The sequence below is a fragment of the Anomaloglossus baeobatrachus genome (assembly GCF_048569485.1).
Source record: "Anomaloglossus baeobatrachus isolate aAnoBae1 chromosome 9 unlocalized genomic scaffold, aAnoBae1.hap1 SUPER_9_unloc_4, whole genome shotgun sequence".
NCBI classification, from domain to species: domain Eukaryota; kingdom Metazoa; phylum Chordata; class Amphibia; order Anura; family Aromobatidae; genus Anomaloglossus; species Anomaloglossus baeobatrachus.
Window position 1 is genome coordinate 373,816 of NW_027441822.1, and position 26,820 is coordinate 400,635.

General features: G+C 54.4%; 1 protein-coding gene across 1 annotated transcript in view; it reads left to right on the top strand.

Moving 5' to 3' along the window:
* Window positions 1–26,820, top strand: part of LOC142259778 (tubulin alpha-3 chain-like) — a 75,702-nt gene that overhangs the window by 22,960 nt on the left and 25,922 nt on the right. The gene's annotated exons all lie outside the window — the stretch shown is intronic.

A 26,820-nucleotide genomic window follows, 5' to 3' on the forward strand; every position in this document is an offset into this window, starting at 1 on the left:
AAGGAGGTCAGACATCCACGCATAGCTCCACTGTTTAGTCAGCAGTAGCTGCTGACTATATCGGATGGAAGAAAAGAGGGCTCATATAGGGCCCCCAGCATGCTCCCTTCTCACCCGCGGTGGTGCTTGTAAGGTTGAGGTACCTATTGCTGGTACAGAGGCTGGAGCCCACATGCTGCTTTCCTTCCACATCCCCTGGAGGGCTCTGTGGAAGTGGGATCTTGCCGGCCCCCAAGCCCTGAGGCCGGGCTCCATCCACAGACCCAGAGAACCTGCTGGATTCGGAGCATGAGTACAGTCAGGGACAAGGCCCTGCATCATTCAGGTACTCGGTGTCCCCGGCAGGCACGGACACTCTCAAGGCTTGCTGAGCGTTATAGTGCGCCGGGGACAGTAGCGCTGTGCGCTGGGGTTAGGTCACTGCAGCTTGGCTGAGTGACGTTACATGTTGGGAACTACTGCGCCGACCGCTCCTGGAGCGGCGGCGCAGCTGCGACTTGTGGTGCGCCGGGGACTTTGCGCCGACCGCGCTTTTACGGCGGCGGCGCTTCTAACTTTAGTACCCGGCTTCTGCGGCCTAGTGCCGCTTCGTTCCCGCCCCCATCCTGTCAATCAGGGTAGGGGAGAGACGCTGCTCAATTGGCAGCGCCGAGGGCTGGAGCTTTATTTACATGCTCCAGCCCTCTCACTAGGCACAGTGGGAAGCAGGCTTCCCGCTCTTCGTCTGTATACGCCCAGGGCCCGCCCCCCCTCTCCACAAGGACGCCGGCAGCCATTACACATGCAGTCTGGCTGGGGAAAGGCAGCAGGCTCTGGGAGACCCAGACTAAAGGGATTTCGGCGACCACACACCCGCTCTTAAGCGGGCGGTAAGCAGCATTTTAGTGCTGGCCCCACTAGTGCCTCAGTGTTATATTAGTGTACTTTTCTTCAGCGCTCTATTGGGAGACCCAGACGATTGGGGTATAGCTACTGCCTCCGGAGGCCACACAAAGCACTACACTAAAAAGTGCAAGGCCCCTCCCCTTCTGGCTATACCCCCCCGTGGTATCACGGGTTCTCCAGTTTTCAAGCTTTGTGCGAAGGAGGTCAGACATCCATGCATAGCTCCACAGATTTTAGTCAGCAGTAGCTGCTGACTATTTCGGATGGAAGAAAAGAGGGCCCATATAGGGCCCCCAGCATGCTCCCTTCTCACCCGTTGATGGTGTTGTAAGGTTGAGGTACCTATTGCTGGTACGGAGGCTGGAGCCCACATGCTGCTTTCCTTCCACATCCCCCTGAGGGGCTCTGAGGAAGTGGGATCCTGCCGGCCTCAAAGCTCTGACGCCGGGCTCCATCCACAGACCCATTTGAACCTGCTGGATACGGAGCTGGAGTACCGTTCAGGGACATGGCCCTGCACCATTACAGGTACTCTGTGTCCCCGGACACACAGACACAGCACACTCCAGACTTGCTGGGTGTGCTAGTGCGCCGGGGACAGTAAAGGGTTACAGTCACTGCAGCTTTGCTGAGTGACTTTGTGTATTGGGAACTACCGCGCCGGACGCTCCGGGAGCGGCGGCGCGGCTGGGACTTGTAGTTCGCCGGGGACTGGGCGCCGACCGCGCTTTTACGGCGGCGGCGCTTATAAATCCAGTCCCCGGCTTCTGCGGCCTAGTGCCGCTTCGTTCCCGCCCCCTCCCTGTCACTCAGGGAAGGGGACAGGCGCTGAGCAATCAGCAGCGCCGAGGGCTGGAGCCTTTTTACATGCTCCAGCCCTCTCACTGCACACTGTCGGACGCCGGATTCCCGCTCTGACTTGGGGCACGCCCACGGCCCGCCCCTCCTCACACGAGCTGGGGAAGACGCCGGCAGCCATTACCGCAGTCCGAGCTCGGACTTTCGGCAACCAGGCAGGACTATGGCGACCATACACCCGCTTATAGGCGGGCGGTAAGCGGCACACATAGTGCTGACCCCAATATATACTGCAGTGTGTACATGTGTATTTTAACTGCATAGGTCGCTATATGCCCGCTTGGAGAGCGACACATCAGCAGCAGGAAAGCAGGTGTGCTAAGGCACAGGCTTTCTAGGCTGCTTGTATTGCACGTACTGAAGTGTTCATTTGTATTTATGCTTGTATGCTATACATTGCACTGTACAGTCGCTAGTTTTAGCTATATTCTCCTGGAATGGCTAGACTACAGCAGCTGAAAACCAAGGGTGCTGGGGCACAGGTTTTTTTCTATGCTGCTTGTATTGCATGGGCTGCAGTGTGCATTTGTACTTGTGCTTGTATGCTATACATCGCACTGTATGGTCACTCTTCTGGGCTATATTCCCCTAGATGACTAGTCTACAGCAGCAGAAGAGCAGGGGTGCCAGGGCATAGGCTTCTATGCTGCTTGTATTGCTTGTGCTGCAGTGTTCATTTGTACTTTATGCTTGTATGCTATACATTGCACTGTACGGTCACCATTCTTGGCTATATACTTCTAGATGGCTAGTCGGCAGCAGCAAAAAAGCAACACAGATTTTCAGTGCTGTTTTTACTACATGGGATGCTATTCATGACACCGTCCCATTGTGTGCATGCTCCCCTGTAGCACTTCGTCTGCCGGGGTCTCTAGCACTTCGTCTGCCGGGGTCTCTACTAGTCGTGGCCTAAGAAACCACCTGTCAACCCTGTCCAAGGACAGGGACGGAGTTGCAGTTTCGACAGATATATTGTCATAAGATAGAGACTTGCAGTCCAGACAGGCCATGGGCAATCTTCCTGACCAACCTCATTTGGAACGGGGGGGGTCCCAGGAGGACTATCTGTATGATAAGGCAGCTCTCCAGGACTTTGATCCTGACATCGCTCTCAATCCGGATACACCGGATGGTAACGCCATACGGAATGATCCTATAGCGTCCATCAATGGAAGGTTGGATCTTTCTCCCTCAGCTCCCCCAGTGGAGGAGTCAGCTTCACAGCAGGAGAAGTCCCTTTTCAGTATCTCAAACGGATATTGAGTATTTTTCTGGCCACGCTGACTTCAGAGAAGCAGTCCAGAAACACCACGCTTACCAGATAAGCGTTTTCTCCAAACGTTTTTTAAAGATACACGTTATCCCTTTTCCCCTGACGTGGTCAAGCGCTGGACCCAGGGTCCAAAGGTGGATTCTCCAATCTCCAGGCTTGCGTCTAGAGACATAGTTGCACTGGAGATGGGGCTTCACTTAAAGATGCCATTCACAGACAGATGGACTCTGGTTGAAATCTGTCTAGGAGGCTATCGGCGTGTCGGTTGCTCCGGCATTCACAGCCGTATAGGCAACCTAACCTGTTCAGCTGTTCTTGCGCAGCTGGCCTTGAGCACATGTACATCTGTACCGCAGAGGCGTCCGTAACCCCGCAATGTCTGCACTGCGACTTACCCTATTAATGCTGTCCTAAAAGTACAGTCGAGGTTTCGGTCCTTCCCAAGCTCGGGCAGGTCCCAATTGTCCTCGTGCAAAAGGGCTACAAAACCTCAGACGGGCTCAGATTCCGGCCGGGCTCAATCACGCCCAAGGAAGGCAGCCGGAGGATCCGCTACCAAGGCGGTCTCCTCATGACTCTCAGCTCTCTCTCTCTCTCCGTATCCGCGGTTGATGGCAGACTCCCCCGCCTTTGGCGACATTTAGCTGCCACAGGTCACAGACCGGTGGGTGACGGACATTGTGCTCACGTGCACAGGACAGTGTTCTGTTCTCGTCCTCCGACTCCATTCTTCAGAACGGCCCCACCTCTCCACCGAGCAGATGCCCTGCTGCAGGCGGTGGACGCTCTAAGAGCAGAAGGAGTGGTGATCCCTGTCCCCCCCTCAGGAACGAGGGCGAGGGTTTGTACTCCATTCTCTTTGTGGCTCCAAAACAGGACGGCTCCTTCCGTCCTGTTCTGGACCTAAAACTGCTCAACAATCATGTGCACGCCAGGCGGTTCCGGATGGAATCCCTCCGATCCGTCATTACCTCAATGTCTCGAGGAGACTTCCTTGCCTCAACAGACATCAAAGATGCCTATCTCCACGTGCCAATTGCTACGGAGCACCAACGTTTTCTACGTTTTGTGATAGGAGACGACCATCTTCAGTTCGTAGCTCTGCCATTCGGTCTGGCGACAGCCCCACGAGTGTTCACCAAGGTCATGGCAGCAGTGGTAGCAGTCTTGCACTCTCAGGGACACTCGGTGATCCCTTACTTGGACGATCTACTCGTCAAAGCACCCTCCCTCGAGGCATGCCAACGCAGCCTGAATGTTACGCTGGAGACTCTCCAGACTTTTGGGTGGATCATCAATCTGGCAAGGTCAAATCTGTCACCGACTCAATCACTAACGTATCTCGACATGGAGTTTCACACTCTATCAGCGATAGTGAAGCTTCCGCTGAACAAGCAGCGTTCACTGCAGACAGAGGTGCAGTCTCTCCTTCAAGGCCAGTCGCACCCCTTAAGGCGCCTCATGCACTTCCTAGGGAAGATGGTGGCAGCCATGGAGGCAGTTTCCTTTGCGCAGTTTCATCTGCGCCAACTTCAATGGGACATTCTCCGCCAATGGGACGGGCAGTCAACCTCCCTGGACAGGAAAGTCTCCCTTTCCCAGACGGCCAAGGACTCTCTGCAATGGTGGCGTATTTCCACCTCATTGTCACAGTGAAGATCCTTCCTACCCCCATCCTGGGCAGTAGTCACACCAGATACGAGTCTGTCAGGGTGGGGAGCAGTTTGTCTCCGCCACAGGGCTCAGGGGACGTGGACTCAGTTGGAGTCCACCCTTCAGATCAATGTTCTGGAAATCAGGGCAGGGTATCTTGCCCTACTAGCTTTCCAGCAGTGGCTAGAAAGAGAGCAGATCCGAATCCAGTCGGACAACTCCACAGTGGTGGCATACATCAACCACCAAGGAGAGACGCGCAGTCGGCAAGCCTTCCAGGAAGTCCGGCGAATCCTCATGTGGGTGGAGGACACAGCATCCACCATATCCGCAGTTCACATCCCGGGCGTAGAAAAATGGGAAGCAGACTTCCTCAGTCGCCAGGGTATGGACGCAGGGGAATGGTCCCTTCACCCGGACGTGTTTTCAGGAAATCTGTCGCCGCTGGGGGGTGCCGGACGTCGACCTAATGGCGTCTCGGCACAACAACAAGGTCCCGGCATTTATGGCACGATCGCGCGATCACAGAGCTCTGGCGGCAGACGCCTTAGTGCAAGATTGGTCGCAGTTCCGGCTCCCATATGTGTTTCCACCTCTGGCAATCTTGCCCAGAGTACTGCGCAAAAATCAGATCCGATTGCAGCCGCGTCATACTCGTCGCCCCAGACTGGCCGAGGAGATCGTGGTACCCGGATCTGTGGCGTCTCACGGTCGGCCGACAGTGGTCACTACCAGGCCGGCCAGACTTACTGTCCCACGGGCCGTTTTTCCATCGGAATTCTGCGGCCCTGAACCTGACTGTGTGGCCATTGAGTCCTGGATCCTAGCGTCTTCAGGATTATCCCAAGGGGTCGTTGCCACCATGAAACAGGCTAGGAAGTCCACCTCTGCTAAGATCTACCACAGAACGTGGAAGATTTTCTTAACCTGGTGCTCGGCTCAGGGAGGGTCTCCCTGGCCATTTGCATTGCCTACTTTTCTTTCCTTCCTGCAATCGGGGTTAGAAAAGGGCTTGTCGCTCGGCTCCCTTAAGGGGCAAGTCTCGGCACTATCCGTGTTCTTTCAGAAGCGTCTAGCACGTCTTTCTAGGGTGCGCACGTTCCTACAGGGGGTCTGTCATATCGTACCCCCGTACAAGCGGCCGTTAGATCCATGGGATCTCAACAGGGTACTAGTTGCTCTCCAGAAGCCGCCTTTCGAGCCTCTGAAGGAAGTTTCATTTTCTCGCCTGTCACAGAAGGTGGCGTTTCTCGTTGCGATCACATCGCTTCGGCGAGTGTCTGAGCTGGCAGCTCTGTCATCCAAGGCTCCCTTCCTGGTGTTCCACCAGGACAAGGTAGTGCTGCGCCCCATTCCGGAGTTTCTCCCTAAGGTCGTATCCTCATTTCATCTTAATCAGGATATATCCTTGCCTTCCTTTTGTCCTCATCCGGTTCACCGGTATGGAAAGGACTTACGTTTGTTAGATCTGGTGAGAGCACTCAGAATCTACATTTCCCGCACGGCGCCCATGCGCCGTTCCGATGCACTTTTTGTCCTTGTCGCTGGTCCGCGCAAGGGGTTGCAGGCTTCTAAAGCCACCCTGGCTCGATGGATCAAAGAACCAATTCTAGAGGCCTACCGTTCTGCGGGGCTTCCGGTTCCTTCAGGGCTAAAAGTCCACTCACCCAGAGCCGTGGGTGCGTCCTGGGCATTACGACACCAGGCTTCGGCTCAACAAGTGTGCCAGGCAGCTACCTGGTCCAGTCTGCACACTTTCACCAAGCATTATCAGGTGCATACCTATGCTTCGGCGGACGCCAGCTTAGGTAGAAGAGTCCTGCAGGCGGCAGTGACACCCCCGTAGGGGAGGGCTGTTTTGCAGCTCTAACATGCGGTATTTCTTTACCCACCCAGGGACAGCTTTTGGACGTCCCAATCGTCTGGGTCTCCCAATAGAGCGCTGAAGAAGAAGGGAATTTTGTTACTTACCGTAAATTCCTTTTCTTCTAGCTCTTATTGGGAGACCCAGCACCCGCCCTGTTGTCCTTCGGGATTTTTTTGTTGTTTGCGGGTACACATGTTGTTCATGTTGAACGGTTTTTCAGTTCTCCGATGTTACTCGGAGTTAATTTGTTTAAACCAGTTATTGGCTTTCCTCCTTCTTGCTTTGGCACTAAAACTGGAGAACCCGTGATACCACGGGGGGGTATAGCCAGAAGGGGAGGGGCCTTGCACTTTTTAGTGTAGTGCTTTGTGTGGCCTCCGGAGGCAGTAGCTATACCCCAATCGTCTGGGTCTCCCAATAAGAGCTAGAAGAAAAGGAATTTACGGTAAGTAACAAAATTCCCTTCTTTTTCTTGGTACCATATATATTTATATAGTTGCACTGTAAGGTCGCTTCTTGGCTGGACACCCTGTACTGCTCTGAGGAGACAGCAACATGTCATCCGCAAAACGCAAGGGTGCCAAGGCACAGGCTGTGTACACTGTTTGTACTACATGTGGGGCTGATCTACCGGCAGGCTCCAATGACTCACATTGTGTGCAATGTTCAGTCCCAGTGGCACTTCGTCAGCCAGAGCCTATTGTGGTGGTAGCCCAGGCAGAGACGCCTGTGTACCCTGCCCCGGTGACGGGGACAGACTTTGCAGTTTTTGCTGATAAAATGTCTGTGACTATGACAAAAATCCTTGAGGCCTTGCAGTCCAGGCCAGTTACTCAGACCATGGACACTGCTGTGTCTATGCTCCCTGGTCCCCCTCAGTTGGAACTAATCCGTACTTCAAGGGGGTCTCAAGCATCACAGCCTGAAGTCTCTGACTCAGATGACAGTCCCAGGCAGCCTAAGCGAGCTCGCTGGGAAAGACCCTCGACGTCATCACACTGCTCAGGGTCTCAGCGACAAGAGTCTCTCTGTGATGAGACTGAGGACGGCGATCAGGATTCTGATCCTGAGGCCCCTCTCAATCTGGATGCCCCTGATGGTGACGCCATGGTTAATGACCTTATATCGGCAATTAATAGACTGTTGGATATTTCTCCCCCAGCCCCTTCTGCAGAGGAGGCAGCTGCACAGCAGGAGAAGTTCCATTTCCTGTATCCCAAGCGTAAATTAAGTGCTTTTCTGGACCACTCTGACTTCAGAGAATCAATCCAGAAACACGACGCTCATCCAGACAAGCGTTTCTCTAAACGTTCTAAGGATACCCGTTATCCTTTTCCCCCTGAAGTGGCCAAACGCTGGACCCAGTGTCCAAAGGTGGATCCCCCAATTTCCAAGCTTGCGGCTAGATCCATAGTCGCAGTAGAGGATGGCGCTTCACTTAAAGATGCCAACGACAGACAGATGGACCTTTGGTTGAAATCTGTCTATGAAGCTATCGGCACGTCGTTTGCTCCAGCATTCGCGGCCGTGTGGGCACTCCAAGCTATTTCAGCTGGTTTAGCACAGGTGGATGCTATCATACATCCAGCAGTACCGCAGGTGGCGTCCCTAACTTCGCAAATGTCTGCGTTTGCGACCTATGCTATCAATGCGGTCCTAGAATCTACGAGCCGTACCTCTATGGCGTCCGCCAATTCTGTGGTTTTGCGCAGAGCCTTGTGGTTAAAGGACTGGAAAGCAGATGCTGGTTCCAAAAAATGCTTGACCAGCTTGCCATTATCTAGAGACAGACTGTTTGGTGAGCCATTGGCTGAAATCATAAAACAGTCCAAGGGTAAGGACTCTTCCTTACCACAGCCCAGAGCAAGTAAACCTCAACAGAAAAAGTGGCAGTCGAGGTTTCGGTCCTTTCGAGGCTCGGGCAAGGCCCAATTCTCCTCGGCCAAAAGGACTCAGAAGGAACAAGGGAGCTCAGATTCCTGGCGGGCTCACTCACGCCCCAGGAAAGCAAATGGAGGAACCGCTTCCAAAGCGGCTACCTCATGACTTTCGGCCTCCTCCCTCCGCATCCTCGGTCGGTGGCAGGCTCTCCCGCTTTTGCGACATTTGGCAGTCACAGGTCAAAGACCGGTGGGTAACAGACATTTTGTCTCGCGGGTACAGAATCGAGTTCAGTTCTCGCCCTCCACTTCGGTTCTTCAGAACCTCCCCACACCCCGACCGAGCAGATGCCCTGCTGCAGGCGGTGGACTCTCTAAGAGCAGAAGGAGTCGTGATCCCTGTCCCCCCTCAGGAACGAGGGCGAGGATTTTACTCCAATCTCTTTGTGGTTCCAAAAAAGGACGGCTCCTTCCGTCCTGTTCTGGACCTAAAACTGCTCAACAAGCATGTGAACGCCAGGCGGTTTCGGATGGAATCCCTCCGATCCGTCATTGCCTCAATGTCTCGAGGGGACTTCCTTGCCTCAATAGACATCAAAGATGCCTATCTTCACGTGCCAATTGCTACGGAGCACCAACGTTTTCTACGTTTTGTGATAGGAGACGACCATCTTCAGTTTGTAGCTCTGCCATTCGGTCTGGCGACAGCTCCACGAGTTTTCACCAAGGTCATGGCGGCAGTGGTGGCAGTCTTGCACTCTCAGGGACACTCGGTGATCCCTTACTTGGACGATCTACTTGTCAAAGCACCCTCTCAAGAGGCATGCCAACTCAGCCTGAATGTTGCGCTGGAGACTCTCCAGACGTTCGGGTGGATCATCAACTTCTCAAAGTCAAATCTGTCACCGACCCAATCACTAACGTATCTTGGCATGGAGTTTCATACTCTCTCAGCGATAGTGAAGCTTCCACTGGACAAGCAGCGGTCACTACAGACTGGGGTGCAGGCTCTCCTTCAAAGTCAGTCGCACTCCTTAAGACGCCTTATGCACTTCCTAGGGAAGATGGTGGCGGCAATGGAAGCAGTTCCGTTTGCGCAGTTTCATCTGCGTCCACTTCAATGGGACATTCTCCGCCAATGGGACGGGAGGTCAACATCCCTAGACAGGAAAGTCTCCCTTTCTCAGCCAGCCAAGGACTCTCTGCAGTGGTGGCTTCTTCCCACTTCATTGTCTCAGGGAAGATCCTTCCTACCCCCTTCCTGGGCAGTGGTCACGACAGACGCGAGTCTGTCAGGGTGGGGAGCAGTTTTTCTCCACCACAGGGCTCAGGGGACGTGGACTCAGCAAGAGTCCACCCTTCAGATCAATGTTCTAGAAATCAGAGCAGTGTATCTTGCCCTACTAGCCTTCCAGCAGTGGCTGGAAGGAAAGCAGATCCGAATTCAGTCGGACAACTCCACAGCGGTGGCATACATCAACCACCAAGGAGGGACACGCAGTCTGCAAGCCTTCCAGGAAGTCCGGCGGATTCTGATGTGGGTGGAGGACAGAGCATCCACCATATCCGCAGTTCACATCCCGGGCGTAGAAAACTGGGAAGCAGACTTCCTCAGTCGCCAGGGCATGGACGCAGGGGAATGGTCCCTTCACCCGGACGTGTTTCAGGAAATCTGTCGCCGCTGGGGGGTGCCGGACGTCGATCTAATGGCGTCTCGGCACAACAACAAAGTTCCGGCCTTCATGGCGCGGTCTCGCGATCAAAGAGCTCTAGCGGCAGACGCCCTAGTACAAGATTGGTTGCAGTTCCGGCTCCCTTATGTGTTTCCACCTCTGGCACTCTTACCCAGAGTGCTACGCAAGATCAGATCCGATTGCAGCCGCGTCATACTCGTCGCCCCAGACTGGCCGAGGAGGGCGTGGTATCCGGATCTGTGGCATCTCACGGTCGGCAAACCGTGGGCACTACCAGACCGACCAGACTTACTGTCCCAAGGGCCGTTTTTTCCATCGGAATTCTGCGGCCCTGAACCTGACTGTGTGGCCATTGAATCCTGGATCCTAGCGTCTTCAGGATTATCCCAAGGGGTTGTGGCCACCATGAGACAGGCTAGGAAGTCCACGTCTGCTAAGATCTACCATAGAACGTGGAAGATTTTCTTATCCTGGTGCTCTGCACAAGGAGTATCCCCCTGGCCATTCCAGTTACCTAATCTTCTTTCCTTCCTGCAAGCCGGGTTGGAAAAGGGCTTGTCGCTCGGCTCCCTTAAGGGTCAAGTCTCAGCACTATCCGTGTTTTTTCAGAAGCGTCTAGCACGACTGTCTAAAGTGCGTACGTTCCTGCAGGGCGTTTGTCATATCGTCCCTCCGTACAGGCGGCCATTAGATCCATGGGATCTAAACAGAGTACTAGTTGCTCTCCAGAAGCCGCCCTTCGAACCTCTGAAGGAGGTTTCCCTTTCACGACTATCACAGAAAGTGGCCTTTCTGGTAGCGATCACGTCTCTTCGGAGAGTGTCTGAGCTGGCAGCGCTGTCATTCAAGGCTCCCTTCCTGGTGTTCCACCAGGACAAGGTAGTGCTGCGCCCCATTCAGGAGTTTCTCCCGAAGGTGGTATCCTCTTTTCATCTTAATCAGGATATCTCTTTGCCTTCTTTTTGTCCTCATGCAGTTCATCGGTATGAGAAGGATTTACATTTGTTAGATCTGGTGAGAGCACTCAGAATCTACATTTCCCGCACGGCGCCCCTGCGCCGTTCGGATGCACTCTTTGTCCTTGTCGCTGGTAAGCGCAAAGGGTCGCAGGCTTCTAAGGCCACCCTGGCTCGATGGATCAAAGAACCAATTCTTGAAGCCTACCGTTCTGCTGGGCTTCCGGTTCCATCAGGGCTGAAGGCCCATTCTACCAGAGCCGTGGGTGCGTCCTGGGCATTACGACACCAGGCTACGGCTCAACAGGTGTGCCAGGCAGCTACCTGGTCGAGTCTGCACACTTTCACCAAACATTATCAGGTGCATACCTATGCTTCGGCGGACGCCAGCCTAGGTAGAAGAGTCCTGCAGGCGGCAGTTGCCTCCCCGTAGGGGAGGGCTGTCTTCGCAGCTCTAACATGAGGTATTCTTTACCCACCCAGGGACAGCTTTTGGACGTCCCAATCGTCTGGGTCTCCCAATGGAGCGCCGAAGAAGAAGGGAATTTTGTTACTTACCGTAAATTCCTTTTCTTCTAGCTCCTATTGGGAGACCCAGCACCCGCCCTGTTGTCCTTCGGGATTTTTGGTTGTTTTTCGGGTACACATGTTGTTCATGTTGAACGGTTTTCAGTTCTCCGACGTTACTTCGGAGTGAATTTGTTTAAACCAGTTCTTGGCTTTCCTCCTTCTTGCTTTTGCACTAAAACTGGTGAGCCAGTGATCCCACTGGGGGTGTATAGCCAGAAGGGGAGGGGCCTTACACTTTTTAGTGTAATGCTTTGTGTGGCCTCCGGAGGCAGTAGCTATACACCCAATCGTCTGGGTCTCCCAATAGGAGCTAGAAGAAAAGGAATTTACGGTAAGTAACAAAATTCCCTTCTTTGTCCTCATCCAGTTCACCAATGTGAAAAGGATTTGCACTTGTTAGATCTGGTGAGAGCACTCAGACTCTACATTTCTCGTACGGCGCCCCTGCGCCGCTCGGATGCACTCTTTGTCCTTGTCGCTGGCCAGCGTAAAGGGTCACAGGCTTCCAAATCAACCCTGGCTCGGTGGATCAAGGAGCCAATTATCGAAGCTTACCGTTCGGCTGGGCTTCCGGTTCCCTCAGGGCTGGAGGCCCATTCTACCAGAGCCGTGGGCGCGTCCTGGGCTTTGAGGCACCAGGCTACGGCTCAGCAGGTGTGTCAGGTGGCTACCTGGTCGAGCCTGCACACTTTCACGAAGCACTATCAGGTGCATACCTATGCTTCGGCGGATGCCAGCCTAGGTAGACGAGTCCTTCAGGCGGCGGTTGCCCACCTGTAGGAAGGGGCCGTTTTTACGGCTCTCTTACGAGGTATTATTTTACCCACCCAGGGACTGCTTTTGGACGTCCCAATTGTCTGGGTCTCCCAATAGAGCGACAAAGAAGAAGGGTATTTTGTTTACTTACCGTAAATTCCTTTTCTTCTAGCTCTAATTGGGAGACCCAGCACCCGCCCCTGTTTTTTTGTGTACACATGTTGTTCATGTTGAATGGTTTCTGTTCTCCGATATTCCTTCGGATTGAAGTTACTTTAAACCAGTTTATAATTCTTTTTCCTCCTTCTTGGTTTTGCACCAAAACTGAGGAGCCCGTGGGAGCACGGGGGGTGTATAGGCAGAAGGGGAGGGGCTTAACACTTTTAAGTGTAATACTTTGTGCGGCCTCCGGAGGCATAGCCTATACACCCAATTGTCTGGGTCTCCCAATTGGAGCTAGAAGAAAAGGAATTTACGGTAAGTAAACAAAATTCCCTTCTTTCCTTCCCCATCCCCCTTAGGGCTCTGGGTGAAGTGGGATCCTATCGGTCTCCAGGCACTGAGACCGTGCTCCATCCACAACTCCTGGGAGCCTGCTGGATAGGAGCTGAGTATCGTTCAGGGACATGGCCCTGCTACTTGGAGGTACTCTGTGTCCCTGTGGGGACCGCGCACAGCAACACTCCAGCATTGCTGGGTGTGCTAGTGCACCGGGGACCGCGGCGCTGACCGGGTTAATGTGCCATTACACACTCAGCGTCGCTGAGTGTGTTTATGTAGGGGGACTACCGCCGCCGCCATGTTTTAACACTGCGGCGCGGCTGGGACTTGTAGTGCGCCGGGGACTTCCGCGCGGCCGCGCTTTTATGGCAGCCGCGCTTATTACTTGAGTCCCCGGCTTGTACGGCCTAGTGTTTCCTCCTCCCGCCCACAGCCCTGACAGGCAGGGGAAGGGCGGGACGCTGTACAGACGTGCAGCAGTGAGGGCTGGAGCATGCTTTGCATACTCCACCCCCCTCACTGTGCACTGTGAGGCACCAGTTCCCGCACTTTCTGGGTCACGCCCACGGCTCCCTCATCTCCTCAGGACGCCGGCAGCCATTCCTGTCAGCTCCTCGGACACTGCAGAGGGGTACAAAGTCTGGGAGACCCAGGCAGGGATTATGGTGGCCTCACAACCGTTTTAATCGGGTGGTAAGCAGCACCTGTGGTGCTAGCCCCAGTGTGCAGAAGTGTAATTATATGTTTATGGTATATATTTTACACTGTATAGTGCACAGTTGCTTTCTGGCTATATTCCCTATTGTGTTACTCAGGGAAGACATAGCATGGCGCCCACAAAAGGCAGGGGTGCCAAAACACAGGCTTACTATGCTGCCTGCGCCGCATGTACGACGCCGCTACCGGCAGGTTCCACTGACCCTCACTGTGTGCACTGCTCGGCCCCTGCTGCACTTACTCAGCCGGAGCCTCTGCTAGGGGGGGCCCAGGGGGAGCCACCTGCTGACACTGTCCAGGTGACAGGGACGGAGTTTGCAGTCTTTAAGGATAAACTCTCTGAGACTATGGCTAAGATACTAGAAGCCTTGCAGTCCAGACCGGTATCTCAGCACAGGGACTCTGTTGAATCATTGTTCCCTGGCCCCCCTCAGTTGGACCAACAATGTCCCCCCGGGGATTATCATAGAAACCTGGCTGAGGGCTCTGACACAGACCCCAGTCCCAGACCGACTAAGCGAGCTCGCTTGGCAATTCCCTCGACATCATCATATTGTTCAGGGTCTCAGCGAGGGGAATCTCTGGTTGATGACGCGGAGACAGCTGATCAGGATTCTGATCCTGAGGGCGCTCTCAATCTTGATACTCCTGACGGGGACGCAATAGTGAACGATCTTATTGCGTCCATCAATAAAATGTTGGATATTTCTCCCTCAGCTCCTCCGGTGGAGGAGTCAGCTTCTCAGCAGGAGAAATTCCGTTTCAGGTTTCCCAAGCGTACACCGAGTATGTTTCTGGACCACTCTGATTTCAGAGAGGCAGTCCAGAATCACCATGCTTGTCCAGATAAGCGTTTTTCTAAGCGCCTTAAGGATACACGTTATCCCTTTCCCCCTGACGTGGTCAAGGGTTGGACTCAGTGTCCCAAGGTGGATCCTCCAATCTCCAGACTGGCGGCTAGATCCATACTTGCAGTTGAAGATGGGGCTTCACTCAAAGATGCCACTGACAGACAGATGGAGCTCTGGTTGAAATCCATCTATGAAGCTATCGGCGCTTCTTTTGCCCCAGCATTCGCAGCCGTATGGGCGCTACAAGCTATATCAGCAGGTCAAGCGCAAATTGACGCAGCCACACGCACTTCCGCGCCGCAGGTGGCGTCCATAACCGCTCAGACGTCAGCAATGGCGTCTTACGCTATTAATGCTGTCCTGGACTCTGCGAGCCGTACGGCGGTTGCATCCGCCAATTCGGTGGTACTCCGCAGGGCCTTGTGGCTACGGGAATGGAAGGCAGATTCTGCTTCCAAAAAGCGCTTAACTAGTTTGCCAATTTCTGGCGACCGATTGTTTGGCGAGCGTTTGGATGAAATCATCAAACAATCCAAGGGAAAGGATACATCCTTACCCCAGCCCAAACCGAACATACCCCAACAGAGGAGGGGGCAGTCGAGGTTTCGGTCCTTTCGGGGCGCGGGCAGGTCCCAATTCTCCTCGTCCAAAAGGCCTCAGAAAGATCAAAGGAACTCTGATTCATGGCGGTCTAAGTCACGTCCAAAAAAGACCACAGGAGGTGCCGCTACCAAAGCGGCTTCCTTATGACTTTCGGCCTCCGCAATCTGCATCCTCGGTCGGTGGCAGGCTCTCCCGCTTTTGCGACACCTGGCTGCCACGGGTAAAAGACCGCTGGGTGAGAGACATTCTGTCTCACGGTTACAAGATAGAGTTCACCTCTCGTCCCCCGACTCGATTCTTCAGGTCATCCCCGCCTCCCGAGCGAGCCGAGGCTCTTCTGCAGGCGCTGGGCACTCTGAAGGCAGAAGGAGTGGTGGTCCCTGTTCCTCTTCAGCAACAGGGTCACGGTTGTTACTCCAACCTGTTTGTGGTCCCAAAGAAGGACGGGTCTTTCCGTCCTGTCCTGGACCTGAAACTGCTCAACAAACACGTAAAGACCAGGCGGTTCCGGATGGAATCCCTCCGCTCCGTCATCGCCTCAATGTCCCAGGGAGATTTCCTTGCATCGATCGATATCAAAGATGCTTATCTCCACGTACCGATTGCTCCAGAGCACCAGCGCTTCTTGCGCTTCGCCATAGGAGACGAACACCTGCAGTTCGTGGCACTGCCGTTCGGCCTGGCAACAGCCCCACGGGTTTTCACCAAGGTTATGGCTACTGTAGTAGCGGTCCTCCACTCTCAGGGTCACTCGGTGATCCCTTACTTGGACGATCTCCTGATCAAGGCACCCTCTCAAGAGGCATGCCAACACAGCCTCGACGCTACTCTGGAGACTCTCCAGAGTTTCGGGTGGATCATCAATTTTCCAAAGTCAAATCTGACACCGGCCCAATCGCTGACATATCTTGGCATGGAGTTTCATACCCTCTCAGCGATAGTGAAGCTTCCGCTGATCAAGCAGCAGTCGCTACAGAAGGGGGTACAATCTCTCCTTCAAGGTCAGGCACACCCCTTGAGGCGCCTCATGCACTTCCTGGGGAAGATGGTGGCAGCAATGGAGGCAGTCCCTTTCGCGCAGTTTCACCTGCGTCCTCTTCAATGGGACATCCTTCGCAAATGGGACAGGAAGCCGACGTCCCTCGACAGGAACGTCTCTCTCTCTCAGGCGACAAAAGCTTCCCTTCGGTGGTGGCTTCTTCCCACTTCATTATCGAAGGGGAAATCCTTCCTACCCCCATCCTGGGAGGTGGTCACGACGGACGCGAGTCTGTCAGGGTGGGGAGCGGTTTTTCTCCACCACAGGGCTCAGGGTACGTGGACCCGGCAAGAGTCCTCACTTCAGATCAATGTTCTGGAAATACGGGCAGTGTACCTTGCCCTGAAAGCGTTCCAGCCGTGGCTGGAAGGCAAGCAGATCCGAATTCAATCGGACAATTCCACAGCGGTGGCATACATCAACTACCAAGGCGGCACACGCAGTCGGCAAGCCTTCCAGGAAGTCCGGCGGATCTTGATGTGGGTGGAAGCCACGGCCTCCACCATCTCTGCAGTTCACATCCCGGGCGTGGAAAACTGGGAAGCAGATTATCTCAGTCGCCAGGGCATGGACGCAGGGGAATGGTCCCTTCACCCGGACGTGTTTCAGGAGATCTGTTGCCGCTGGGGGGTGCCGGACGTCGACCTCATGGCGTCCCGGCACAACAACAAGGTACCGACGTTCATGACACGGTCTCAAGATCCCAGAGCTATGGCGGCAGACGCCTTAGTTCAGGATTGGTCGCAGTTTCAGCTCCCTTATGTGTTTCCTCCGCTGGCACTGTTGCCCAGAGTGTTACGCAAGATCAGGGCCGACTGCCGCCGCGTCATCCTCGTCGCTCCAGACTGGCCGAGGAGGTCGTGGTACCCGGATCTGTGGCATCTCACGGTCGGCCAACCGTGGGCACTACCAGACCGACCAGACTTGCTGTCTCAAGGGCCGGTTTTCCATCTGAATTCTGCGGCCCTCAACCTGACTGTGTGGCCATTGAGTCCTGGATCCTAGCGTCTTCAGGATTATCTCAAGAGGTCATTGCCACTATGAGACAGGCTAGGAAACCAACGTCCGCCAAGATCTACCACAGGACGTGGAAAATTTTCCTGTCATGGTGCTCTGCTCAGGGTTTTTCTCCCTGGCCTTTTGCCTTGCCCACTTTTCTGTCCTTCCTTCAATCTGGACTTGAAAAGGGTTTGTCGCTCGGCTCCCTTAAGGGACAAGTCTCAGCGCTCTCTGTGTTTTTCCAGAAGCGCCTAGCCAGACTTCCACAGGTACGCACGTTCCTGCAGGGGGTTTGTCACATCGTTCCTTACAAGCGGCCGTTAGAACCCTGGGATCTGAACAGGGTGCTGGTGGCTCTTCAGAAACCACCATTCGAGCCAATGAGGGATATTTCTCTCTCACGCCTTTCGCAGAAAGTGGTTTTCTTCGGCGCTCCATTGGGAGACCCAGACGATTGGGTGTATAGCACTGCCTCCGGAGGCCACACAAAGCATTACACTTAAAAGTGTAAGGCCCCTCCCCTTCTGGCTATACACCCCCAGTGGGATCACTGGCTGCTCAGTTTTCAAGCTTTGTGCGAAGGAGGCACACATCCATGCATAGCTCCACTGTTTAGTCAGCAGTAGCTGCTGACTATATCAGATGGAAGAAAAGAGGGCCCATATAGGGCCCCCAGCATGCTCCCTTCTCACCCCATTCCCATTGGAGGTGTTTGTTAAGGTTGAGGTACCCATTGCGGGTACGGAGGCTGGAGCCCACATGCTGTTTTCCTTCCCCATCCCCCTGAGGGGCTCTGAGGAAGTGGGATCTTACCGGCCCCCAAGCCCTGAGGCCGGGCTCCATCCACAGACCCGTAGAACCTGCTGGATACGGAGCTGGGTACCATTCAGGGACAAGGCCCTGCAACATTCAGGTACTCTGTGTCCCCGTATGGACGGCCGTGCACATTCCAGACTTGCTGGGTGTGCTAGTGCGCCGGGGACTGTAGCGCTGCGCGCTGGGGTTACAGTCACTCTGAGTGACCTTTTGTGTTGGGGACTGCCGCGCCGGCCGCCCCTGGAGCGGCGGCGCGGCTGAGACTTGTAGTGCGCCGGGGACTTAGCGACGACCGTGCTTTTACGACGGCGTCGCTTATAAATTTAGTCCCCGGCTTTTGCGGCCTAGCTCCGCTTCGTTCCCGCCCCCACCCTGTCAATCAGGGAAGGGGAGAGACGCTGTACGGTCGTCAGCGCCGAGGGCTGGAGTCTTATTTACATACTCCAGCCCTCTCACTGAGCACAGTAGGACGCAGGTTTCCCGCTCTTGTCTGCACACGCCCAGGGCCCGCCCCTCTCCACAGGACGCCGGCAGCCATTCCTACATGCAGTCTGGCTGGAGAACGGACACAGGCTCTGGGGGACCCAGACAGGGGATTTCTGGCGACCACACACCCGCGTTAAGCGGGCGGTAAGCAGCACATTAGTGCTGGCCCCACTAGTGCCACAGTGTTATATTGGTGTACTTTTTTCTCTGTACCATATATATATATATTGCACTGTAAGGTCGCTTCTTGGCTGTATACCCTATCTTGCTCTGAGGAGACGACAACATGTCATCCGCAAAACGCAAGGGGGCCAAGACACAGGCTGTATACGCTGCTTGTGCCGCTTGTGGGGCTGATCTACCGGCAGGTTCCAAAGACCCCCATTGTGTGCAATGTTCGGTCCCTGTGCCACTTCGTCAGCCGGAGTCTGTGGAGGTAGTGACCCAGGCAGAGTCACCGGTGAACCCTGTCCCGGTGACGGGGACAGAGTTCGCAGTTTTTGCTGACAAGATGTCTGTCACTATGACTAAGATCCTAGAGACCTTGCAGGCCAGGCCAGTTTCTCAGACCATGGACACTGCTGCGGCAACGTTCCCCGGTCCCCCTCAGCTGGAGTTAATCCGTGCCTTAAGGGGGTCCCAGGCATCTCAGGCTGAAGGCTCTGACTCAGATGACAGTCCCAGGCAGCCTAAGCGAGCTCGCTGGGAGAGACCCTCCACGTCATCACGCGGATCAGGGTCTCAGCGAGAAGAGTCTCTACATGATGAGACAGAGGAGGGTGATCAGGAGTCTAATCCTGAAACCGCTCTCAATCTGGATACTCCTGATGGTGACGCCATGGTAAATGACCTTATAGCGGCCATCAATAGCCTATTGGATATTTCTCCCCCTGCCCCTTCAGCAGAGGAGGCAGCTGCACAGCAGGAGAAGTTCCATTTCAGGTATCCCAAGCCTAAACTGAGTACTTTTCTGGACCACGCTGACTTCAGAGAATCAGTCCAGAAACACCATGCTTATCCTGACAAGCGTTTCTCCAAACGTCTTAAGGATACACGTTATCCCTTTCCCCCTGACGTGGTCAAACGCTGGACCCAGTGTCCAAAGGTGGACCCCCCAATCTCCAGGCTTGCGGCTAGATCCATAGTTGCAGTGGAGGATGGGGCTTCACTTAAAGATGCCAATGACAGACAGATGGACCTTTGGTTAAAGTCTGTCTATGAAGCTATCGGCGCGTCGTTTGCTCCAGCATTCGCGGCCGTGTGGGCACTCCAAGCTATTTCGGCTGGTCTGGCACAGGTGGACTCTATCATATGTCCAGCAGTGCCGCGAGTGGCGTCCCTAACCTCGCAAATGTCTGCGTTTGCGACTTACGCTATCAACGCTGTCCTGGACTCTACGAGCCGTACCGCAATGGCGTCTGCCAACTCTGTGGTTTTGCGCAGAGCCTTGTGGTTAAAGGAATGGAAAGCGGATTCTGCTTCCAAAAAATGTTTAACCAGCTTGCCACTATCTGTAGACAGACTGTTTGGTGAGCAACTGGCTGAAATCATTAAACAATCCAAGGGTAAAGACTCCTCCTTACCCCAGCCCAGATCAAGCAAACCTCAACAGAGGAAGTGGCAGTCGAGGTTTCGGTCCTTTCGAGGCTCCGGCAAGACCCAATTCTCCTCGTCCAAAGGGACTCAGAAGGAGCAGAGGGGCTCAGATTCCTGGCGGACTCACTCACGCCCCAAGAAGGCAACCGGAGGCACCGCTTCCAAGGCGGCTGCCTCATGACTTTCGGCCTCCTCCCTCCGCATCCTCGGTCGGTGGCAGGCTCTCCCGCTTTTGCGACATTTGGCTGCCACAGGTCAAGGACCGGTGGGTAACAGACATTCTGTCTCACGGGTACAGGATAGAGTTCAGTTCTCGTCCTCCGCCTCGGTTCTTCAGAACCTCCCCACATCCCGACCGTGCAGATGCCCTTCTGCAGGCGGTGTGCTCACTAAGAGCAGAAGGAGTGGTGATCCCTGTCCCTCTGCAGGAACAGGGGCAAGGTTTTTACTCCAATCTCTTTGTGGTTCCAAAAAAGGACGGCTCGTTCCGTCCTGTTCTGGACCTAAAGCTGCTCAACAAGCATGTGAACGCCAGGCGGTTCCGGATGGAATCCCTCCGCTCCGTCATTGCCTCAATGTCTCAAGGAGATTTCCTTGCATCAATAGACATCAAAGATGCTTATCTCCACGTGCCGATTGCTACAGAGCACCAACGTTTTCTACGTTTCGTGATAGGAGACGACCATCTCCAGTTCGTAGCTCTGCCATTTGGTCTGGCGACAGCCCCACGGGTTTTCACCAAGGTCATGGCGGCAGTGGTAGCAGTCTTGCACTCTCAGGGACATTCGGTGATCCCTTACTTGGACGATCTACTTGTCAAAGCACCCTCTCAAGAGGCATGCCAACACAGCCTGAATGTTGCGCTGGAGACTCTCCAGACCTTCGGGTGGATCATCAACTTTTCAAAGTCAAATCTGTCACCGACCCAATCACTAACGTACCTTGGCATGGAGTTTCATACTCTCTCAGCGATAGTGAAGCTTCCGCTGGACAAGCAGCGGTCACTACAGACAGGGGTGCAGTCTCTCCTTCATGGTCAGTCGCACCCCTTAAGGCGCCTCATGCACTTCCTAGGGAAGATGGTGGCAGCAATGGAGGCAGTCCCGTTTGCGCAGTTTCATCTGCGCCCGCTTCAATGGGACATTCTCCGCCAATGGGACGGGAAGTCGACGTCCTTAGACAGGAAAGTCTCCCTTTCCCAGACGGCCAAGGACTCTCTGCAATGGTGGCTTCTTCCCACATCATTATCACAGGGAAGATCCTTCCTACCCCCATCCTGGGCAGTGGTTACGACAGACGCGAGTCTGTCGGGGTGGGGAGCAGTTTTTCTCCACCACAGGGCTCAGGGTACGTGGACTCAGCAGGAGTCCACCCTTCAGATCAATGTTCTGGAAATCAGGGCAGTGTATCTTGCCCTACTAGCCTTCCAGCAGTGGCTGGAAGGAAAGCAGATCCGAATTCAGTCGGACAACTCCACAGCGGTGGCATACATCAACCACCAAGGAGGGACACGCAGTCGGCAAGCCTTCCAGGAAGTCCGGCGGATTCTGATGTGGGTGGAGGACAGAGCTTCCACCATATCAGCAGTTCACATCCCGGGCGTAGAAAACTGGGAAGCAGACTTCCTCAGTCGCCAGGGCATGGACGCAGGGGAATGGTCCCTTCACCCGGACGTGTTTCAGGAAATCTGCCGCCGCTGGGGGGTGCCGGACGTCGACCTAATGGCGTCTCGGCACAACAACAAGGTCCCGACCTTCATAGCGCGGTCTCGCGATCAAAGAGCTCTGGCGGCAGACGCCTTAGTGCAAGATTGGTCGCAGTTCCGGCTCCCTTATGTGTTTCCACCTCTGGCACTCTTGCCCAGAGTGCTACGCAAGATCAGATCCGATTGCGGCCGCGTCATACTCGTCGCCCCAGACTGGCCGAGGAGGTCGTGGTACCCGGATCTGTGGCATCTCACGGTCGGCCAACCGTGGGCACTACCAGACCGACCAGATTTACTGTCCCAAGGGCCATTTTTCCATCGGAATTCTGCGGCCCTGAACCTGACTGTGTGGCCATTGAGTCCTGGATCCTAGCGTCTTCAGGATTATCCCAAGGGGTCGTGGCCACCATGAGACAGGCTAGGAAGTCCACTTCTGCTAAGATTTACCACAGAACGTGGAAGATTTTCTTATCCTGGTGCTCTGCACAAGGAGTATCCCCCTGGCCATTCGCGTTGCCTGTCCTTCTTTCCTTCCTGCAATCGGGGTTGGAAAAGGGCTTGTCGCTCGGCTCCCTTAAAGGGCAAGTCTCGGCACTATCCGTGTTTTTTCAGAAGCGGCTAGCACGACTTTCTCAGGTGCGCACGTTCCTGCAGGGGGTCTGTCATATCGTCCCTCCGTACAGGCGGCCGTTAGATCCGTGGGATCTAAACAAGGTCCTTGTTGCTCTCCAGAAGCCGCCCTTCGAGCCTCTGAGAGATGTTTCACTTTCTCGACTCTCACAGAAAGTGGCCTTTCTGGTAGCGGTCACGTCTCTTCGGAGAGTGTCGGAACTAGCAGTGCTGTCATCCAAGGCTCCCTTCCTGGTGTTCCACCAGGACAAGGTAGTGCTGCGCCCCATTCAGGAGTTTCTCCCTAAGGTGGTATCCTCTTTTCATCTTAATCAGGATATCTCCTTGCCTTCCTTTTATCCGCATGCAGTTCATCGGTATGAAAAGGATTTACATTTGCTAGATCTGGTGAGAGCACTCAGAATCTACATTTCCCGCACGGCGCCTCTGCGCCGCTCGGATGCACTCTTTGTCCTTGTCGCTGGTAAGCGCAAAGGGTCGCAGGCTTCCAAAGCCACCCTGGCTCGATGGATCAAGGAACCAATTCTTGAGGCCTACCGTGTTGCTGGGCTTCCGGTTCCATCAGGGCTGAAGGCCCACTCAACCAGAGCCGTGGGTGCGTCCTGGGCATTACGACACCAGGCTACGGCTCAACAGGTGTGCCAGGCAGCTACCTGGTCGAGTCTGCACACTTTCACCAAACATTATCAGGTGCATACCTATGCTTCGGCGGACGCCAGCCTAGGTAGAAGAGTCCTGCAGGCGGCAGTTGCCTCCCTATAGGGGAGGGCTGTCTTGCAGCTCTAACATGAGGTATTCTTTACCCACCCAGGGACAGCTTTTGGACGTCCCAATCGTCTGGGTCTCCCAATGGAGCGCCGAAGAAGAAGGGAATTTTGTTACTTACCGTAAATTCCTTTTCTTCTAGCTCCTATTGGGAGACCCAGCACCCGCCCTGTTGTCCTTCGGGATTTTTGGTTGTTTTCGGGTACACATGTTGTTCATGTTCAATGGTTTTCAGTTCTCCGATGTTACTTCGGAGTGAATTTGTTTGAACCAGTTATTGGCTTTCCTCCTTCTTGCTTTAGCACTAAAACTGAGCAGCCAGTGATCCCACTGGGGGTGTATAGCCAGAAGGGGAGGGGCCTTACACTTTTAAGTGTAATGCTTTGTGTGGCCTCCGGAGGCAGTGCTATACACCCAATCGTCTGGGTCTCCCAATAGGAGCTAGAAGAAAAGGAATTTACGGTAAGTAACAAAATTCCCTTCTTTCTAGTAGCAGTCACTTCACTTCGGAGAGTGTCTGAGCTAGCAGCGTTGTCGTGCAAAGCCCCTTTCCTGGTGTTTCACCAGGACAAGGTGGTTCTGCGTCCGGTTCCGGAATTTCTCCCTAAGGTGGTATCCCCCTTTTCATCTCAATCAGGATATCTCCTTACCCTCTTTTTGTCCTCATCCAGTTCACCAATGTGAAAAGGATTTGCACTTGTTAGATCTGGTGAGAGCACTCAGACTCTACATTTCTCGTACGGCGCCCCTGCGCCGCTCGGATGCACTCTTTGTCCTTGTCGCTGGCCAGCGTAAAGGGTCACAGGCTTCCAAATCAACCCTGGCTCGGTGGATCAAGGAGCCAATTCTCGAAGCTTACCGTTCTGCTGGGCTTCCGGTTCCCGCAGGGCTGAAGGCCCATTCTACCAGAGCCGTGGGCGCGTCCTGGGCTTTGAGGCACCAGGCTACGGCTCAGCAGGTGTGTCAGGCGGCTACCTGGTCGAGCCTGCACACTTTCACGAAACACTATCAGGTGCATACCTATGCTTCGGCGGATGCCAGCCTAGGTAGACGAGTCCTTCAGGCGGCGGTTGCCCACCTGTAGGAAGGGGCCGTTTTACGGCTCCATTACGAGGTATTATTTTACCCACCCAGGGACTGCTTTTGGACGTCCCAATTGTCTGGGTCTCCCAATGGAGCGACAAAGAAGAAGGGAATTTCTTTTTCGCTCTATTGGGAGACCCAGACAATTGGGGTGTATAGGCTATGCCTCCGGAGGCAGCACAAAGTATTACACTCAAAAGTGTTAAGCCCCTCCCCTTCTGCCTATACACCCCCCGTGCTCCCACGGGCTCCTCAGTTTTTATGCTTTGTGCGAAGGAGGCAGACATGCAAGCACAGCTCCACAGATTAGTCAGCAGCAGCTGCTGACTAGGTCGGATGGAAGAAAAGTGGGCCCATATAGGGCCCCCAGCATGCTCCCTTCTCACCCCACTTTTGTCGGCGGTGTTGTTAAGGTTGAGGTATCCATTGCGGGTACGGAGGCTGGAGCCCACATGCTGTTTTCCTTCCCCATCCCCCTTAGGGCTCTGGGTGAAGTGGGATCTTATCGGTCTCCAGGCACTGAGACCGGGCTTCATCCACAACTCCTGTGGAGCCTGATGGATAGGAGCCGATACCGTTCAGGGACATGGCCCTGCATCTTAAAGGTACTCTGTATCCCTATGGGGACTGCGCACGGCATCACCTCAGCTTTGCTGGGTGTGCTAGTGCACCGGGGACCGCGGCGCTGACCGGGTCTATATGTGCCATTACACACTCAGCGTCGCTGAGTGTGTTTATATGTAAGGGCTACCGCACTGACCGCCGTTGCCACGGGACACTGCGGCGCGGCTGGGACTTGTAGTTCGCCGGGGACTTTCACGCGACCGCGCTTTTACGGCGGCCGCGTTTATTACTACAGTCCCCGGCTTCATTGCGGCCTAGTTTCCCTTTTTTTCTCCCGCCCTCAGCCCTGACAGGCAGGGGAAGGGCGGGACGCTGCACGGAGCGAGCAGCAATGAGGGCTGGAGTATGATTTACATGCTCCACTCCCCTCACTGTGCACAGTGTGAGCGCCCGTTTCGCGCTCTTTCTAGGCCACGCCCACAGCTTCCTCAGCTCGTCAGGACGCCGCAGCCATTCCTGTCAGCTCCACCGATGCTGCAGAGAGGGACATATTCATGGGAGACCCAGACACGGTCTCTGGTGGCCTCACAACCGCTTAGGCGGCTGGTAAGCAGCACATGTGGTGCTAGCCCCATGGTGCTGTATTGTATTGGTACATTATTTGTGTACTGTATATAATTTACACTGTATGAGCACAGTTCTTTCTGGCTATATACCCTATTGTGTTACTCAGGGAAAACTATAGCATGGCGCCCACAAAAGGCAGGGGTGCCAAAACACAGGCTTATTATGTTGCCTGCGCCGCATGTAAGACCCAGCTACCGGCAGGTTCCACTGACCCTCATTGTGTACAGTGTTCGACCCCTGTGACACTTCCTCAGCCGGATCCTCTGCTAAGAGGGGCCCAGGGGGAGCCACCTGTTGACACTGTCCAGGTGACGGGGACTGAGTTTGCAGCCTTTAAGGATCAACTCTCTGAGACTATGGCTAAGATACTAGAAGCCTTGCAGTCCAGACCGGTATCTCAGCAAAGGGACTCTGTTGAATCATTGTTCCCTGACCCCCCTCAGTTGGACCAACAATGTCCTCACGGGGTATCTCATACATCCCAGACGGAGGGTTCGGACTTAGAACCTAGCCCCAGATCGTCTAAGCGGGCCCGCTTAGAATTTCCCTCGACATCATATTGTTTAGGGTCTCAGCGGGGGGATTCTCTGGTTGATGATGCGGAGACAGCTGATCAGGATTCTGATCCTGGGAGCCCTCTCAATCTTAATTCTCCAGACGGGGACGCCATAGTGAATGATCTTATTGCATCCATTCATCAGTTGCTGGATATTCTTCCCTCAGCCCCTCCGGCGGAGGAGTCAGATTCTCAGCAGGAGAAATTTCGCTTCAGGTTCCCCAAGCGTACACAGAGTATGTTTCTAGACCACTCTGATTTCAGAGAGGCAATCCAGAATCACCATGCTTGTCCGGATAAGCGTTTCTCTAAGCGCCTTAAGGATACACGTTATCCTTTTCCCCCGGAAGTGGTTAAAGGTTGGATTCAATGTCCCAAAGTGGATCCTCCAATCTCCAGACTGGCGGCTAGATCCATACTTGCAGTGGAAGATGGGGCCTCGCTTAAAGATGCCACTGACAGGCAGATGGAGCTCTGGATGAAATCCATCTATGAAGCTATCGGAGCTTCTTTTGCCCCAGCATTCGCAGCCGTATGGGCGCTACAAGCTATATCAGCAGGTCAAGCGAAAATTGAAGCGGCCGCGCCACAAGTGGCTTCCATTACCTCCCAGACCTCGGCAATTGCGTCTTACGCTATGAATGCTGTCCTGGACTCTGTGAGCCGTACGGCAGTTGCGACCGCCAATTCGGTAGTAGTCCGCAGGGCCTTGTGGCTACGGGAGTGGAAGGCAGATTCCGCTTCCAAAAAGCGTTTAACCGGTTTGCCAATTTCTGGCGACAGGCTCTTTGGCGAGCGCCTGGATGAAATCATCAAACAATCCAAGGGAAAGGATACATCCTTACCCCAGCCCAAGCAGAACCTCTCCCAACAGAGGAGAGGGCAGTCGA